Here is a 20378-nt window from a genome sequence, read left to right as displayed (position 1 = left end):
CCTCCCCCCCTTCACATGCCTCCCCCCTTCACATGCCTCCCCCCCAAAGCCCTCTCCCTCCCACAGATCTCTCGATGTCTCCATGTCTCTCGGTCCCTGCTCTCAAATGTTGTGTTTGTGTCCTTCCCCCTCTCTCCCCATCTTGTCTACCGCTCCCGATGTTATTTGTTTTATGTGTCTGTTTGTCTTTCTGTGTGATTAATGTTCGCTCTTTCACGAGCCTCGATCTTGTATACAAAAAAAAAAAAAAAAAAAAAAAAAAAAAGTTGTCTTACCCTTCCTCCCGTCCATGGTACACTGAATCTTGTGGTGAGGCAGTTGCCCTGAAACAACTTGCCTTTGCCTCTTGGAAGGCTAATCCAACTGAAGGAAATCTCAGTTCCTTCCACCAAGCTTGGAACAAGTGTGTGTCTACCCTCAGGAGTGCCAGGAAGCACTATCTCTCCTCACTCAAGAATGAACTCTCAAACCTGTCTCCTTCCTCCAAATCCTGGTGGCATCTGGTCAAATCCGTTTCTGGTGTTTGTTCCCCCTCCATCCCCTCCCTTACCTCAAATGGCCACACAGTTGACATCGCACGTGACAAAGCCGAATGCCTCAACTCTGTGTTTGCCTCAAAATCCTTAGTCCCAAACCCATCTCTCTCTGTTCCCACCTTTCCCAGTCGAACCAAACTGCTCCTGGACTCTGTGACCTTCTCTCCTGACAAGGTGGAGGAGTTTTTGTCAAACCTCGACTCTGATTCTGCAACTGGACCAGATGGCATCAGCCCACGGGTCCTAAAATCCTGCTCTGCCGCTCTATCTCACCCTCTCTCTGTTCTTTTCACCCTATCCTTTGCTCAAGGTCATCTGCCAGCATCCTGGAAATCAGCAAACATTACCGCTTTACACAAAAAAGGTGCAAAAACAGATCCTTGCAACTACAGACCAATCAGCCTGCTCCCAATTATCAGCAAAGTCATGGAATCCATCATTGCTTCGGATATGAAATCTTTCCTCTTCTCTAATGGCTTGATCTCTGATCATCAATTTGGTTTCAGACCAGGTCACTCTACTCTGGACATGCTGCTTCTGCTGTCTCAACAATGGATGGAGGTCCTCAATGCCAAACAGGAAATCAGAGCTGTCTCCCTTGACATATCACGTGCCTTCGATACGGTCTGGCACCCAGCTCTGCTCACCAAACTCTCCTCCTATGGTATCCATGGAAATCTCCATGCATGGCTTGCGGACTTCCTCTCTGGTCGTAGTCAACGTGTGGCCCTGAATGGATTTCTCTCATCTCCCCTTCCCGTTCAGGCTGGAGTTCCCCAAGGCAGTGTGCTGGGCCCTGTGCTTTTTCTGGTCTTTATCAATGATCTCTCCGACTCTCTGGAAAATCCTCTGTATCTCTTTGCTGATGACTCCACTCTCTGCCGCTCCATTCCTCTTCCCTCAGATCGGCAGTCTGCAGCCTCCTCACTCTCTGAAGACGTGGACAAAATCACAGACTGGTCAAACATGTGGAACATGTCTTTCAATCCTGACAAATCTCACACTCTTACTATGTCTCTCCGAAAAGATCGACTGGACAACCCTCCCATCTACTTTCTCAACAATCCTCTCCAAGAAGTTCTGTCGCTCAAGCTTTTGGGTCTCACCATCTGCCATGATCTTTCTTGGGAAAACCACATTTCCAAGCTGGCCTCCAAAGCCAGTCGCCGACTGGGCATCCTCCATCGTGCGAAGTCCTTCCTAGGCACACCTGAGCTCCTCACCACATACAAGGCTTTCATCCGCAGCTCAATGGAATACTGTTCTCCCCTATGGGCTGGTGCTCCTGCCTCACACCTGGCTCGGCTTCACGCTGTTGAATCCAAAGCTTTCAGAATCATTGGAATCTCCCGCGATGAAGCTATCTCTGAGGGCCTTTCACTCACTCACCGCAGGCAGGTAGGTGGTCTTTCTGTCTTCTACCGACTCATCTCCGGCCTTGCTCCCCCAGCTCTCTCTGTGCTCTGTCCCCCAAATATTCCTACAGGTCGCACAAGATCTGCCAGCCACCCTCTGATGGTTAAACTGCCGAAATCTCGGCTCTCTGCTCACCTTCACTCTTTCATTCCTCTTTTCTCCCGCCTCTGGAACAAACTCCCACACTCACTTCAATCACACTCCTCCCTCCAGGTCTTCAAAACAGCTGTTCACCACCGTCTCCTATCTTCCCCCATCCAAAACCTTGATCTTTTCTACCCCCACTAATTCACCCCAGATCCACCTTGTTTGAAATTCCAACTTCTTTCCTGGAAGTCTTGGCAGTGTCCATATGTTTTATACCTCTCCCACACCCCCCCTTCCCATGCCTCCCCCCCAAAGCCCTCTCCCTCCCACAGTTCTCTCGATGTCTCCATGTCTCTCGGTCCCTGCTCTCAAATGTTGTGTTTGTGTCCTTCCCCCTCTCTCCCCATCTTGTCTACCGCTCCCGATGTTATTTGTTTTGTATGTCTGTTTGTCTTTCTGTGTGATTAATGTTCGCTCTTTCACGAGCCTCGATCTTGTATACAAAAAAAAAAAAAAAATTGCACTAAATAATAACCATGAAAACCAACCGGAAGGCAGTTCTGAGCACGGCCATTTGGACACACCAGCGACATCGCCTCGGCAGACAAGCAGGCCGAAGACACGCCCCGGGAACTCGTGATTGGTCAGGGTGGAGCTAGAAGCTACCCGCTGATTTGGTGGAAGGAAGGCTGAGGAGGAAGCAGAGCGCCGATTGGCAAGGACCACCGATGACGTCAGAGGCAAGCAAGAAGTGGCGCGCTGATTGGTCGAGAAGCGCTGATGACGTCACGACCTCGACGATAAAATGACTCCAGGACGAATATTTTTAGCTCTTGCCTTTTGCCCTTCATGCTTTGATCTTGCCCTGCTCTTGCCCTTTTCTGGTTCCCTTGTTTTTCTTCCTCGCGCGTTTGGGCTTGGACTGGCCATGTAAAGAGACGCCACTGGGAGATGTGCAGAGTTTTGCAGGCGGAAACGACGCGCAGCTTGCTGCTGCAGCGTGATGAGGACTAGTACGAGCGCTGCAGCGTGGGTGGGTGCAACGAGGCCTAGTTCACACCAAAGCGAGCTTTGCGCACAACGCATGCCAGACCTCCGGGGCCCTGGCGATTCCTGGTGAGACCCCCCCCCCCCCTAACCTCCCCTCCTCCCCTCCCCCGAGCTGATCAGAGCTAAGTGCACAATAAACCACACGTTTTTATTTTCCAACGTTCTTTTATCCTTTTGTCTGTATTTGGTTCTGTGTGCAGGAGCTTTAAATTGGTTTATTGGTTTAAAATACCTTTAATCAGTGCAGTATATTGTTTATTCTACCAGGTGAGCGCCAGGGGTATTGCCCCGATTTTGTTGCCTCCGCTAACGAAGTCGCCGGAAGCATTATGTTTTCAGGTTGTCCTTCCGGCTATCTGTCCGTCCGTCCGTCCATGACAGGTTTTCGTTACCGCGATAACTTGAGAACGGCTGAAGGAATCTTAGTCAAAGTTGTTGCAGGTATGAATAATGAGGTAAAAATGAACTGATTAGATTTTGTGGTCACGAGGTCAAAGGTCAAAGTCTGTAATCGGTCTATAATTTGAGAGCAGCTAAAGGGATCTAATTCAAACTTGGTACAGATGTATGATGATGTAAAGATTAACTGGTTAGAATTTGGGGTCGTGAGGTCAAAGGTCAGAGGTCATGTCAGGTAAAAATGTGATAATTTGAGAACAGCTGAATAGATTTAAAGCAAACTTGGTACAAGTATTATAATGATGTAATAATGTGGGCGGAGGCAAATCGGTCGACTTCGTGACTTCGAAAGTGTCGTTCTAGTTTGGATATTTAAGGAGTTATACACTATGTTTTGAAAAACAAAAATTACGTTACAAGGTTAAAAAAACAAACACATCAAAACATACAAACTTGTTCTCCGATTATGCACCACCTCAAAGGAAAACTAAACAAACAACTTAACATCAAACATGAACGGTAACAGGTGTTATATTTTCTGAAAGAGGAGATAACTAACATCTAACTGGTTAACTTTCATCACCGTGGGAGTTGAACTAAAGATGTTTGACCTCAAAGCGATTCTCAGTTCTCACCCAAAAGTGAAAATTCCGGGAAGAATTCCCACTCCAGATTATCAAAAGCAAATTTGCGAAATAAAGTTTAAACTTTTCATATCACTTTTTGTTGAGGAAAACCATTGTAACCATTTTAAAATTATTCGGTACCGTAAAATGGGGTGAATAGGGACAGCAAGGTGAATAGGGACACAAACTGAAAAAAAGTTCGGAAACTTTTTTCGCTGAAAATTGATAACCATACTGATTTGTTGATATTTGGGTTGAAAGTGTTCTCTTGTTTTTTTTTAAAGCAACTTATAGTCCCTATTAACCCCATATATGGGTTAAATAGGAATAAATAGGATTTTTATGGCTGTCCCTATTCACCCCGTTTTATGCGTGAATAGGGACAGTCACTAATACAAAAAAAGAATAATCGAGAAACAATCCTGAGTTTCCAACTTGTTGCTGAATTGATAGTTCAGATGGATGCACATAATATGCACCCATAATATAAACCACGGTGCCAATGAAAAAAAAAATGGGATAAAAAGTTTCTCCAAACTGTCCCGATTTCTTGATTATTATTTTTTTGTATTAATGACTGTCCCTATTGACCCGTAAAACGGGGTGAATAGGGACAGCCATAAAAATCCTATTTATTCCTATTTAACCCATATATGGGGTTCATAGGGACTATAAGTTGCTTTTTAAAAAAACAAGAGAACACTTTCAACCCAAATATCAACAAATCAGTATGGTTATCAATTTTCAGCGAAAAAAGTTTCCGAACTTTTTTCAGTTTGTGTCCCTATTCACCTTGCTGTCCCTATTCACCCCATTTTACGGTAAATTATTTAATCGGTAAATCGTGTTTAAAAATCGCTTAAAACGATCCTCATTTATGTTCCAGTTCATTCATTTTAGGCGGTGCAGGATCATAAGAGGACAATGTGTAATTAAAATAATCCATTTAATACTTTGATATAACTCAATGTTCATCGTACGTTTAATAGAAACCCCTAAACCTTAACCTAACCCTAACCCTAACCCTAACAACCCTAACCCTAACCCTAACCCTAAAGTGGGTCCAGTACCTAAATAAAACGTTTAGGGAACGTTTTCCTGCAACAATGAAATAATGTTGTTGTAAAACGTTTCCACAATGTTGTTTCAACGTTTTTCACGTTACTCAACAAAATGGCAGGAAATACGTTTTTCCACCTCCACCAACATCTCCCACCCCTGGAATGCTCGCAAAGTTGAGCGGAAAGTTTGTAGTTCGCAACACGTTTATTGGTATAACGTCAGCCCAATACCTAACTAAAACGTTTCGGGAACGCTTTCCTGCAACATTGAAATAATGTTGTAAAATGTTTCCACCACGTTGTTTCAATGTTTTTCACGTTACTTAACAAAATGGCATGAAATGTGTTTTTCCACCTCCACCAACTTCTCCCACCCCTGGAATGCTCACAAAGTTGAGCGGTATGTTTGTAGATCACAACACATTGATTGGTATAAAGTCGGTCCAGTACCTAACTAAAACGTTTGGGCAACGTTTTCCTACAACATTCAAATAATGTTGATATAAAACGTTTCCATAACGTTGTTTAAACGTCAACAGAACTGCTGAAATCTATCTATCTGGGTTCTTCCCAACATGTTCGTTCCTTTCACATTACTTTCTACTTTTTCATATTTCTCTTTATTTATTTCTTATTCTTGCTTTTTCTTTATTTCTCTCTTTTTTTAAATCTACCTGTCTTAGGAGAAGTGAATTATTGCAGAAAAATGTATGTGGGGCTCACTTGGCTGTGCTTGAATGGATTTGAGCATTGAAGAGTAGCAGCTGAAACCCGAATCCTATCCCTCCTGATGACTCCATCTTTTTTTTTTCTTTTTTTTATATACAAGATCCCGGCCCATATAAGAGCGAACATTAATCACAAAAAAAACATATCCGGACACATAAAACATATAATGAAGGGAGCGGGAGAAAAGATGGGGAGTGAGAGGGAAGCACACAAGTATAACAGTAGAGAACAGGGACATCGGGAGATCTGTGGGAGGGAGAGGGCTTGGGGATACGGGGCATGGCAAGGGGGGGTGGGAGAGGTATAAAACACATGGACACTGCTCGGACTTCCAGTAAAGAAGTCGGTATTTCAAAAAAGTAGATCTGGGGTAAATTAGCGGGGATAGAAAAGATCAAGGTTTTGGATGGGGGATGGTGGTGAACAGCTGTTTTAAAGACCTGGAGGAAGGAGTGGGATTGAAGAGAGTGAGGGAGTTTGTTCCAGAGGCAGGAGAAAAGAGTGAAGGTGAGAAGAGAGTCTTGATTTTGGCAGTTTCACCAGAAGAGGGTTGCTGGCAGATGTTGTGCGACCTGAAGGAATATTTGGGGGAAAGAGCACAGATAGGGCTGGGGGAGCAAGGCCGGAGAGGAGCTGGTAGAGGACAGAAAGACCACCAACCTGCCTGCGGTGAGCGAGTGAAAGGCCCTCAGAATTAGCTTCATCACGGGAGATTACAATGAATCTGAAAGCTTTGGTTTAATCAGCGTGAAGCCAAGCTAGGTGTGAGGCAGGAGCACCAACTCAGAGGGGAGAGCAGTATTCCATTGAGCTGCGGATGAAAGCCTTGTATGTGGTGAGGAGCTCAGGTGTGCCAAGGAAGGACTTTGCATGATGGAGGATGCCCAGTCGTTGACTAGCTTTGGAGGCTTTGGATCTTTGCTCTTTACTTCTTCTGGTCCCTTCTGATTACTCCAATGCACTAGTGAGTCCTGCGGGCCTGTGTCTGCTCTGTTCATAAAAGTAGGTGCAGTCTTGCTTGTCTATTCAGTGGATCCAACGATAAATACAACATCACATGACCTGTAAAAAAAAAAAATCAGATTTTTTATTTTTGAATACAAAGTCGAAGCTCGTGTAAGAGCCAACACATTAAACACAAAAAAAACATAAACGGGCACATCAAGCATAATAAAAGGAGTGGGAGACAAGAGGGGGAGAGAGAGGGAAGCACACAAGCACAACAAAGGTAGAGAACAAGGACATCGAGAGATCGGTGGAAGGGAGAGGGCTGGGGTGGGGGTGGGTGGTGGGAGGGGATAGGGTACACGGTTTGAAACATGTGGACACTAATAGGAATTTCAGGAATTAAGTCAGAGATTGAAAAAGGTGGATTTGGAGTGTATTAATAGGGGTAGAAAAGATCAAGGTTTTGGATGGGGGAAGATAAGAGATGGTGGTGAACAGCTGTTTTAAAGACCTGGAGGGAGGAGTGGGATTGAAGAGGGTGAGGGAGTTTGTTCCAGAGGCGGGAGAAAAGAGGAATGAAAGAGTGAAGGTGAGCAGAGAGCCTAGATTTTGGCAGGTCACCAGAAGAGGGTTGCTGGCAGATCTTGTGCGTCCTGAAGGAATATTTGGAGAACAGAGTACAGACAGAGCTGAGGGAGCAAGGCCGGAGAGGAGTCGGTCAAAGACAGAAAGTCCAACAACCTGCCTGCGATGAGCGAGTGAAAGGCCCTCGGAGTTGGCTTCATCGCGGGAGATTCCAATGATTCTGAAAGCTTTGGTTTCTACAGAGTGAGGTCGAGCTAGGTGTGAGACAGGTGCCCCAGCCCAGAGGGGAGAGCAGGACTCCATCAAGTTCAAACATCATCATCATCATTCATACATACATCATCATTCAAAACAACTTTGGAGCACAAACTGGATCACTTTTACCAGGAACATCATCATTCAAAACAACTTTGGAGAACAAACTGGATCACTTTTACCAGGAACATCATCATTCAAAACAACTTTGGAGCACAAACTGGATCACTTTTACCAGGAACATCATCATTCAAAACAACTTTGGAGCACAAACTGGATCACTTTTACCGGGAATATCATCATTCAAAACAACTTTGGAGCACAAACTGGATCACTTTTGCCAGGAACATCATCATTCAAAACAACTTTGGAGAACAAACTGGATCACTTTTACCAGGAACATCATCATTCAAAACAACTTTGGAGCACAAACTGGATCACTTTTACCAGGAATATCATCATTCAAAACAACTTTGGAGCACAAACTGGATCACTTTTACCAGGAACATCATCATTCAAAACAACTTTGGAGCACAAACTGGATCACTTTTACCAGGAACATCATCATTCAAAACAACTTTGGAGCACAAACTGGATCACTTTTACCAGGAACATCATCATTCAAAACAACTTTGGAGCACAAACTGGATCACTTTTACCAGGAATATCATCATTCAAAACAACTTTGGAGAACAAACTGGATCACTTTTACCAGGAACATCATCATTCAAAACAACTTTGGAGCACAAACTGGATCACTTTTAACAGGAACATCATCATTCAAAACAACTTTGGAGCACAAACTGGATCACTTTTACCAGGAATATCATCATTCAAAACAACTTTGGAGCACAAACTGGATCACTTTTACCAGGAATATCATCATTCAAAACAACTTTGGAGAACAAACTGGATCACTTTTACCAGGAACATCATCATTCAAAACAACTTTGGAGCACAAACTGGATCACTTTTACCAGGAACATCATCATTCAAAACAACTTTGGAGCACAAACTGGATCACTTTTACCAGGAACATCATCATTCAAAACAACTTTCGCGCACAAACTGGATCACTTTTACCGGGAATATCATCATTCAAAACAACTTTGGAGCACAAACTGGATCATTTTTACCAGGAACATCATCATTCAAAACAACTTTGGAGCACAAACTGGATCACTTTTACCAGGAACATCATCATTCAAAACAACTTTGGAGCACAAACTGGATCACTTTTACCAGGAATATCATCATTCAAAACAACTTTGGAGCACAAACTGGATCACTTTTACCAGGAATATCATCATTCAAAACAACTTTGGAGAACAAACTGGATCACTTTTACCAGGAACATCATCATTCAAAACAACTTTGGAGCACAAACTGGATCACTTTTACCAGGAACATCATCATTCAAAACAACTTTGGAGCACAAACTGGATCACTTTTACCAGGAACATCATCATTCAAAACAACTTTCGCGCACAAACTGGATCACTTTTACCGGGAATATCATCATTCAAAACAACTTTGGAGCACAAACTGGATCATTTTTACCAGGAACATCATCATTCAAAACAACTTTCGAGCACAAACTGGATCACTTTTACCAGGAACATCATCATTCAAAACAACTTTGGAGCACAAACTGGATCACTTTTACCGGGAACATCATCATTCAAAACAACTTTGGAGCACAAACTGGATCACTTTTACCAGGAACATCATCATTCAAAACAACTTTCGAGCACAAACTGGCTCACTTTTACCGGGAATATCATCATTCAAAACAACTTTGGAGCACAAACTGGATCACTTTTACCAGGAACATCATCATTCATAACAACTTTGGAGCACAAACTGGATCACTTTTAACAGGAACATCATCATTCAAAACAACTTTGGAGCACAAACTGGATCACTTTTACCAGGAACATCATCATTCAAAACAACTTTGGAGCACAAACTGGATCACTTTTACCAGGAACATCATCATTCAAAACAACTTTCGAGCACAAACTGGCTCACTTTTACCGGGAATATCATCATTCAAAACAACTTTGGAGCACAAACTGGATCACTTTTACCAGGAACATCATCATTCATAACAACTTTGGAGCACAAACTGGATCACTTTTAACAGGAACATCATCATTCAAAACAACTTTGGAGCACAAACTGGATCACTTTTACCAGGAACATCATCATTCAAAACAACTTTGGAGCACAAACTGGATCACTTTTACCAGGAACATCATCATTCAAAACAACTTTGGAGCACAAACTGGATCACTTTTACCAGGAACATCATCATTCAAAACAACTTTGGAGCACAAACTGGCTCACTTTTACCGGGAATATCATCATTCAAAACAACTTTGGAGCACAAACTGGATCACTTTTGCCAGGAACATCATCATTCAAAACAACTTTCGAGCACAAACTGGCTCACTTTTACCGGGAATATCATCATTCAAAACAACTTTGGAGCACAAACTGGATCACTTTTACCAGGAACATCATCATTCATAACAACTTTGGAGCACAAACTGGATCACTTTTAACAGGAACATCATCATTCAAAACAACTTTGGAGCACAAACTGGATCACTTTTACCAGGAACATCATCATTCAAAACAACTTTGGAGAACAAACTGGATCACTTTTACCAGGAACATCATCATTCAAAACAACTTTCGAGCACATACTGGATCACTTTTACCAGGAACATCATCATTCAAAACAACTTTGGAGCACAAACTGGATCACTTTTACCAGGAACATCATCATTCAAAACAACTTTCGAGCACAAACTGGATCACTTTTACCAGGAACATCATCATTCAAAACAACTTTGGAGCACAAACTGGATCACTTTTACCAGGAACATCATCATTCAAAACAACTTTGGAGCACAAACTGGATCACTTTTACCAGGAACATCATCATTCAAAACAACTTTCGAGCACAAACTGGATCACTTTTACCGGGAATATCATCATTCAAAACAACTTTGGAGCACAAACTGGATCATTTTTACCAGGAACATCATCATTCAAAACAACTTTCGAGCACAAACTGGATCACTTTTACCAGGAACATCATCATTCAAAACAACTTTGGAGCACAAACTGGATCACTTTTACCGGGAATATCATCATTCAAAACAACTTTGAAGCACAAACTGGATCACTTTTACCAGGAATATCATCATTCAAAACAACTTTGGAGAACAAACTGGATCACTTTTACCGGGAATATCATCATTCAAAACAACTTTGAAGCACAAACTGGATCACTTTTACCAGGAATATCATCATTCAAAACAACTTTCGAGCACAAACTGGATCACTTTTACCGGGAATATCATCATTCAAAACAACTTTGGAGCACAAACTGGATCACTTTTACCAGGAATATCATCATTCAAAACAACTTTGGAGCACAAACTGGATCACTTTTACCAGGAATATCATCATTCAAAACAACTTTCGAGCACATACTGGATCACTTTTACCGGGAACATCATCATTCAAAACAACTTTGGAGCGCAAAACTGATCACTTTTACCGGGAACATCATCATTCAAAACAACTTTGGAGCACAAACTGGATCACTTTTACCTGGAACATCATCATTCAAAACAACTTTGGAGCACAAACTGGATCACTTTTACCAGGAACATCATCATTCAAAACAACTTTGGAGCACAAACTGGATCACTTTTACCGGGAATATCATCATTCAAAACAACTTTGAAGCACAAACTGGATCACTTTTACCAGGAATATCATCATTCAAAACAACTTTCGAGCACAAACTGGATCACTTTTACCGGGAATATCATCATTCAAAACAACTTTGGAGCACAAACTGGTTCACTTTTACCGGGAACATCATCATTCAAAACAACTTTGGAGCACAAACTGGATCACTTTTACCGGGAACATCATCATTCAAAACAACTTTGGAGCGCAAAACTGATCACTTTTACCGGGAACATCATCATTCAAAACAACTTTGGAGCACAAACTGGATCACTTTTACCGGGAACATCATCATTCAAAACAACTTTGGAGCACAAACTGGATCACTTTTACCGGGAACATCATCATTCAAAACAACTTTGGAGCGCAAAACTGATCACTTTTACCGGGAACATCATCATTCAAAACAACTTTGGAGCACAAACTGGATCACTTTTACCAGGAACATCATCATTCAAAACAACTTTGGAGCACAAACTGGATCACATTTACCAGGAACATCATCATTCAAAACAACTTTGGAGCACAAACTGGATCACTTTTACCAGGAACATCATCATTCAAAACAACTTTGGAGAACAAACTGGATCACTTTTACCAGGAACATCATCATTCAAAACAACTTTGGAGCACAAACTGGATCACTTTTACCAGGAACATCATCATTCAAAACAACTTTGGAGAACAAACTGGATCACTTTTACCAGGAACATCATCATTCAAAACAACTTTGGAGCACAAACTGGATCACTTTTACCAGGAACATCATCATTCAAAACAACTTTGGAGAACAAACTGGATCACTTTTACCAGGAACATCATCATTCAAAACAACTTTGGAGCACAAACTGGATCACTTTTACCAGGAACATCATCATTCAAAACAACTTTGGAGCACAAACTGGATCACTTTTACCAGGAACATCATCATTCAAAACAACTTTGGAGCACAAACTGGATCACTTTTACCAGGAACATCATCATTCAAAACAACTTTGGAGCACAAACTGGATCACTTTTACCAGGAACATCATCATTCAAAACAACTTTCGAGCACAAACTGGATCACTTTTACCGGGAATATCATCATTCAAAACAACTTTGGAGCACAAACTGGATCACTTTTACCAGGAACATCATCATTCAAAACAACTTTCGAGCACAAACTGGATCACTTTTACCAGGAACATCATCATTCAATACAACTTTGGAGCACAAACTGGATCACTTTTACCGGGAATATCATCATTCAAAACAACTTTGAAGCACAAACTGGATCACTTTTACCAGGAATATCATCATTCAAAACAACTTTCGAGCACAAACTGGATCACTTTTACCGGGAATATCATCATTCAAAACAACTTTGGAGCACAAACTGGATCACTTTTACCGGGAACATCATCATTCAAAACAACTTTGGAGCGCAAAACTGATCACTTTTACCGGGAACATCATCATTCAAAACAACTTTGGAGCACAAACTGGATCACTTTTATCAGGAACATCATCATTCAAAACAACTTTGGAGCACAAACTGGATCACTTTTACCAGGAACATCATCATTCAAAACAACTTTGGAGCACAAACTGGATCACTTTTACCAGGAACATCATCATTCAAAACAACTTTGGAGCACAAACTGGATCACTTTTACCAGGAACATCATCATTCAAAACAACTTTGGAGCACAAACTGGATCACTTTTACCAGGAACATCATCATTCAAAACAACTTTGGAGCACAAACTGGATCACTTTTACCAGGAATATCATCATTCAAAACAACTTTGAAGCACAAACTGGATCACTTTTACCAGGAATATCATCATTCAAAACAACTTTCGAGCACAAACTGGTTCACTTTTACCGGGAATATCATCATTCAGAACAACTTTGGAGCACAAACTGGTTCACTTTTACCGGGAACATCATCATTCAAAACAACTTTCGAGCACAAACTGGATCACTTTTACCGGGAATATCATCATTCAAAACAACTTTGGAGCACAAACTGGATCACTTTTACCTGGAACATCATCATTCAAAACAACTTTGAAGCACAAACTGGATCACTTTTACCAGGAATATCATCATTCAAAACAACTTTCGAGCACAAACTGGATCACTTTTACCGGAAATATCATCATTCAAAACAACTTTGGAGCACAAACTGGATCACTTTTACCGGGAACATCATCATTCAAAACAACTTTGGAGCACAAACTGGATCACTTTTACCGGGAACATCATCATTCAAAACAACTTTGGAGCGCAAAACTGATCACTTTTACCGGGAACATCATCATTCAAAACAACTTTGGAGCACAAACTGGATCACTTTTACCAGGAACATCATCATTCAAAACAACTTTGGAGCACAAACTGGATCACTTTTGCCAGGAACATCATCATTCAAAACAACTTTCGAGCACAAACTGGATCACTTTTACCGGGAACATCATCATTCAAAACAACTTTGGAGCACAAACTGGATCACTTTTACCAGGAACATCATCATTCAAAACAACTTTGGAGCACAAACTGGATCACTTTTACCAGGAACATCATCATTCAAAACAACTTTGGAGCACAAACTGGATCACTTTTACCAGGAACATCATCATTCAAAACAACTTTGGAGCACAAACTGGATCACTTTTACCAGGAACATCATCATTCAAAACAACTTTGGAGCACAAACTGGATCACTTTTACCAGGAACATCATCATTCAAAACAACTTTGGAGCACAAACTGGATCACTTTTACCGGGAATATCATCATTCAAAACAACTTTGGAGCACAAACTGGATCAATTTTACCGGGAACATCATCATTCAAAACAACTTTGGAGCGCAAAACTGATCACTTTTACCGGGAACATCATCATTCAAAACAACTTTGGAGCACAAACTGGATCACTTTTACCAGGAGCATCATCATTCAAAACAACTTTGGAGCACAAACTGGATCACTTTTACCAGGAACATCATCATTCAAAACAACTTTGGAGCACAAACTGGATCACTTTTACCGGGAATATCATCATTCAAAACAACTTTGAAGCACAAACTGGATCACTTTTACCAGGAATATCATCATTCAAAACAACTTTCGAGCACAAACTGGATCACTTTTACCGGGAATATCATCATTCAAAACAACTTTGGAGCACAAACTGGATCACTTTTACCGGGAACATCATCATTCAAAACAACTTTGGAGCACAAACTGGATCACTTTTGCCAGGAATATCATCATTCAAAACAACTTTGGATCTCAAAACTGATCATTTTTACGAGAAACATAATCATTCAAAACACATTTGGAGCACAAAACTGATCATTTTTTTTACCAGGAACATCATATTCTTTGTATCTTTAGAGAAACTTGTTGATTTATCTCTCATACAAATAACCACATTTTCAATTTTTGGTTCACGAGTTATCAAGTGACCACTATATTCGTCATGTGTGTGCATCTGTCTGTGTGTCTGTCTGTCCGCAGCATAACTACCCGATGATATCATCCGATCTTGATGAAACTTGGGTGGGAGGTTGATGTCATGATCTAGTTGTGTCCTGCCTAGAGTGGGCGTATTGCGCCCATTGTGGGCGGAGCCACGCCCGAAAAAGATGTCTTTTTAGAGGGTAATCGAGTTCAAGCTACATCTTCTCCGAGGGGTTTGGTGGAATCTGACAGGGGTTTCGATATTTGGTTAGGCGAATGTCATGTGTCTAGCCCCACGGAGCTCGATTTTTATTTTTTATTTTTTTCCATTTTATTTATTTATTTATTTTCATTTCATTTTTCACCGAATTTTCGGTATTGTGTAGCTAACTAACCTCATAACTGATTATACATTATTTTCTATCTCATTTCAAGGTCAGTAACGTTCGTTTTGACATTTCCGGGCCTGGCCTGTCCGGGCCTGTTCCGGTTATAGTCCTTCTTTTGTCATTGAATACCACTCGCTCATGAACCATCGTCGTCTCCTGACTTGTTAGTTTTTTTTTTTTTACAATAATTAGCAAGTTCTATATTTGATGTTGTATTCTTTCCAAATTCTTTAAACCATCTATTTATGAGAAAGAATCCATTTCCCCTTTTCGTTAGTTCAACACCTGCCTGTGCGATATAAGAAAGCATATCCCCAACTAACAATCTCGACTTATCAGGAAAAGCTTTCAAGTTTTTCAGCAAAATCTACAATTACACCACTTCCACTAATTTGTTTCTCCAACTGTTTGTTATGTCTTTCCAACTCTTTTTGATTCTGTATGGAGCCTTCCTTTCATTAGCAGGTTTTACCGCTGCTGAAATACCACCCGTCAATGCTCCCGCCGCACTTAAACCAGCAAATAAAGGAATTAGAAATGGGAGAAATCCTCCACTCCTCACCGTTATTGAATATTTCTTCAACGTAGGGTTTGTCATTTTAATTTCAAGTGAGCCAGTCTCATTTAAGGTTTTCACCGGGGCCACAAGCAGCCAGACCACCCGAGAGACAAAGACCAAGAGACCCCGAGGCAGACACGCTCTTCCTCTTCCCTCCTGCTTGAACTGAACCTTCTCCATGACATCACACCGACCAATGACCAAGCTCCAGCGAATCACCCCATGGTCTTGCTTGACCAATGACGAACCCCAGGGCGTGGCATGCCGGCTTGCTATCCCTCAGAGGCGGGGCTTAGTTGCCGATTATGATTCCTTGGAGGAATGTTTGGGTTTCTGCTGGGCATTATGTGTGAATAACAACATAAGAAAAGGTCACAGGAGGCAATCACATTCTGGGAGAAACTAGCCTTAGACCCTACCTAGTTAACACAACAAACCCCCCCCCCCCCCACCCCCGTGTGGTAGATTTGACGTAAACGTAAACGTAAACGATCTTAAACTCACAGTTTCCATGCTTAAATACATCGAGATGTCTCCGACTCTTACATGGTCCATTTTATGTCTATACAATCCTATCTGTACTATGGTGTTCCATCCTCTACCCACACAACCATAACAATATATATCAGTTGGTGTTTTACCACTCATTTATTTATTAGAAAAGTCCAACGATGTGAGACTATTCATAACACCATTATCCGTATTAATCTGTAATTTTGTTTCTTCCAAAAGCAAAAAATATGCATCAATTTTTTCACTCTCCCCCCTTTCAATGTATAGGGAACCAGGATGGTAGTTTATAGCTGCTTCGGGAATGGAGCTTTGTTGGGAAAAGCAATAACTCCCCGTCCCCCCAGATTAAATTTATTTTATTCCTGTGAAACTCTTCCTCTTCCCACATTTCTAGCTTGGCTTGGCCATCAAGCTTCACCAGGACAGGTGTGTTGAGTGAGCAAGTTTCTTGCAGAATGCTCGCCAAGTTTTCCCTCAGGGTTATGTCCTGTCTCCAACACTCTTCCTCCTTTTTATCAATGACCTTCTTTCTTCTACAAATAACCAAATGCACTCCTATGCTTATGACTCGACGTTGCATTCCTCCATGGGTTTCTCATCTGCTCCATCTTCCCTCACTCCATCTGCATCTGGTTTGATCACAGCCACATCTTAAAATAAGGATTTGGACAAGATTTCCCAGTGAGGCAAATACAATCAGGTTAAATTCAATGTTTCTGAAACTCAATTACTTCCCATCTCTCTCTCTGTCTCTAAAACTCCTCTCTCTCCAATCTCCTTCAAAAGCTCCACAATTACACCATAAAACCACCTTTAGAGGCCATTTTTCCCCGCAAGCGGGGGTTGGCCTTTTTCGGGAACTGTGGTTGTTGTTGTTTTTCGGTTCCCTTTTTGAAGCAATGTTTTATGGCCGGATGCCCTTCCTGACGCCAACCCTTTTTGCCACCTTTAACGACAAGCAGGGAATTACCAGTGAACTGGTACTCAATTTGCCGACCTCGGAAGGATGACAGGCTGAGTCAACCCCCCTGGCGTTAATTCAGCGATTGACCGGGATTCGAACCCAGGATCCTAGGATCCTACGCCGGCACCCTACCCGCTAACCCAACACCAGGGAGCCCAACACTAGTCCACAATTACACCATGTGATACAATAAACCTACTAGGTCTTACCCAAGCATAAAATTTATCCTGGAATCCACACATTACACAAATAGCTAAATCTGCATCGAAGAAACTGGGAGTCCTGTTCAGATGTTGAAGATTCTTCTCCTCTCAACAGTTGCTTCAACTGTCTAAAGGATTGATTCGTCCTTGTATGGCGGACTCACATCTGGGAGGTTCTTGCTCCACATCATAGGTGTAGTTTGACTGCTCTATTTGGGGGTGGGGGTTAATATTTATCTTGGGGAGCTAGGTCTGACTTCCAAAATTACCATTTGTTCGTGTGGTTACAGTGTACGTGAAATCACAAATGCAGTTTACGTTCATTATTGTTAATCACGTTTAAATACGGGATGTTTTTATCTTAATTGTAAGCTACCGAATTAAGCTTGGGGCATTTCCCCCGCCCCCCTGCCCCTTACTGGACATAATTAAATCCAAAGTGATCCGACTTATCAACTCTCCCAATCTGACCTCAAAACAGGACCCACTGGAATTACGTCACAAAGTTGGCTCTTTCTCTTTTAAACAGACTAGGGCATGCCCGTACTATATATATATCTAAAATTATATCCCCCCCCCCCCCCTCTATTTACATGAAATGGTTTGGTCCATGAAATGTTTTGGTCCATTCGCAACGCCAAAGCGAACGGCGAACGGCTTGCGAGTACAGAACTGCTACCATCATCAAGTGGAAAGAGAAGAGAAAAAAAATGAAAAGGAAAAACATTCCAAACCGCGAGGGAAAACAACACGGCACGTCGACACAACAACGTGTCCTGTGATTGGCCGTACGTGGCTGCCAGTAGCTGCCCCCAAAAAAAAGCTTTCACCGTCCGGCGACTGAATTTAAGGGGAAAAATAAAACGCTCTTCGCTTAAAACAACGCCCTTCGCTCTGACTGAATTGGGACAATGTTTTTATGTTTTTAATTGAATTACTATCCGTAATGGCGCACGCTCTCACAGGAGCTCCGGAAGGTCGCATATCGCAGGAAAGCGAAAGAATCGCAAATTCGTTTTAATTCGTTTTAAAACATAGTTTACCGCCAACATAGCGCCAACATAGTTTGCCGACGGGAAATAAATGAATACGCTCTCAAATGTGCCATCCGAGGCAGAGTGTGTTCGCCACGTTCGGCACACGTGATAGCTCGCTGCTCTCTGATTGGTTGAATCGTTTTTTGGACATAGCTCGGTAACTACTTCTGCGATTAATTTAAAACCTTGAAAAGGCACATCCTCGGGTCCCCAGCAATATACCTGGCAAGTTTCAAGTATATCGGACCGGTAGTTGTCGAGAAACAGCGGTCACAGACAAACACACAGACACACACACAGAGATTACTGGAATTATAGATAGATATTGCTTCGGTTTCTGCTCCCAACAACTTGCCCCTTTGCACCTCCGCTATTCGTGAGACCACGAAGTACTCGACAAGTCGCCACATCACATGACCATTGTGATTGTGTGGGTATTGATAACTCAAAGGTGGAGCCGTTATGATGTTTGTTTCTTCCATTCCACTGCCAAAATCAGGAACTCTTTACCTTCTCATGTCTTTCCAAACACTTGTGACCTTCCCCTTTTCAAAAAGCTGATTTTCTACTTCCTCAAAAACTCGGACTATTCTCTCTTTCTTCACTTTTCTTTAAATGCAGCACTTTTGTTTAGGCCTGGCCTCGATGAGGACTGTAGTCTATGTAGTCCGTCCCTCCATGCCTGGAGCCTTCAGCATCAAAAAAAACTTAAAAGGTGACTTAATCAAAGTACTTTGTAAGTGAACACACCCCTGGAATGAGGGAAAGCCGAGAGAAATGTGTCGGCATCAAACTCAAACAACCGAGAAACACAAACAAACAACAACAACCTTTCAGTGACGTTGAACTCTCAAAATCACAACGGGGGTGTATATTTTAGCTTGGCTTGTCGAACCTTCTTTTTCCTCGTTATTTTAACGATAGATATTTTTATTTTAGAATATATTTTAGCAAAATTATAGTCTGTAAACAATGATCTGGTAATACACGTTGGTGGGGGTGAGTTTACGATCGGGGAGGATTCGAGAGAGCTGATATAATACCGTAGCGAAGAAGAAGAGTCGTCCATTAAGAAAGCGTGGATCTGGTCAGCAGGACGCGCACAACTAAAGAAAATTTTTACACAAAGACAAAGAGAGTTGTGAGTACCGTACAGGAAAAGTTGTGGAGATTTCGTGTTTTAAACATCTTGACTAGAGGACGAGTTGTGGTTGTGGAGATTTCTGGTTTTAAACATCTTCGTGAGTGGAGGAAGAGTTGTGGATATTTCAGGTTTCATATATGTTCGTGAATCGAGGAAGAGTTGTGGAGATTTCAGGTTTCATATATCTTCATGAGTAGAGGAAGAGTTGTGGAGATTTCGGGTTTCATGTATCTTCATGAGTTGAGGAAGAGTTGTGGAGATTTCGGGTTTCATGTATCTTCATGAGTAGAGGAAGAGTTGTGGAGATTTCGGGTTTCATGTATCCTCCTGAGTCGAGCAAGAGTTGTGGAAATTTCGGGTTTCATATATCTTCATGAGCAGAGGAAGAGTTGTGGAGATTTTGGGTTTCATCTATCTATAATTCCAGTAATCTCTGTACGTTTGTACGTTTGTACGTTTGTCTGTCTGTGACCGCTGTTTCTCGACAACCACGGGTCCGATATACTTTTAACTTGCCAGGTATATTGCTGGGGACCCGAGGATGTGCCTTTTCAAGGTTTCATATTAATCGGACAATTACTTACCGAGCTATGTCCAAAAAACGATTCAACCAATCAGAGAGCAGCGAACGATCGCGTGTGCCGGCGTTGCGAA

The 20378-nt window shown here is 41.8% G+C and overlaps 1 protein-coding gene across 3 annotated transcripts in view; it reads left to right on the top strand.

The window, feature by feature from the left end:
- The first annotated feature begins 2897 nt into the window (after positions 1-2897).
- Positions 2898-20378, top strand: part of LOC137428473 (uncharacterized) — an 82952-nt gene continuing 65471 nt past the window's right edge. For 2 of the 3 annotated variants that reach the window (XM_078778254.1, XM_078778253.1), the window contains exon 1: positions 19676-19721. The gene's annotated coding sequence lies outside the window, so the exon portion shown is untranslated. Of the gene's footprint in view, positions 3156-19675; positions 19722-20378 lie in introns of those variants that run through there. The other variant, XM_078778255.1, reaches the window with a different exon arrangement.

Source organism: Myxine glutinosa, chromosome 5 (genome assembly GCF_964187855.1).
Source record: "Myxine glutinosa chromosome 5, kmMyxGlut1.1, whole genome shotgun sequence".
NCBI lineage: Eukaryota > Metazoa > Chordata > Myxini > Myxiniformes > Myxinidae > Myxine > Myxine glutinosa.
Note: the sequence above shows the minus strand (reverse complement) of the source record. Positions and strands in the feature narration are given on the sequence as shown.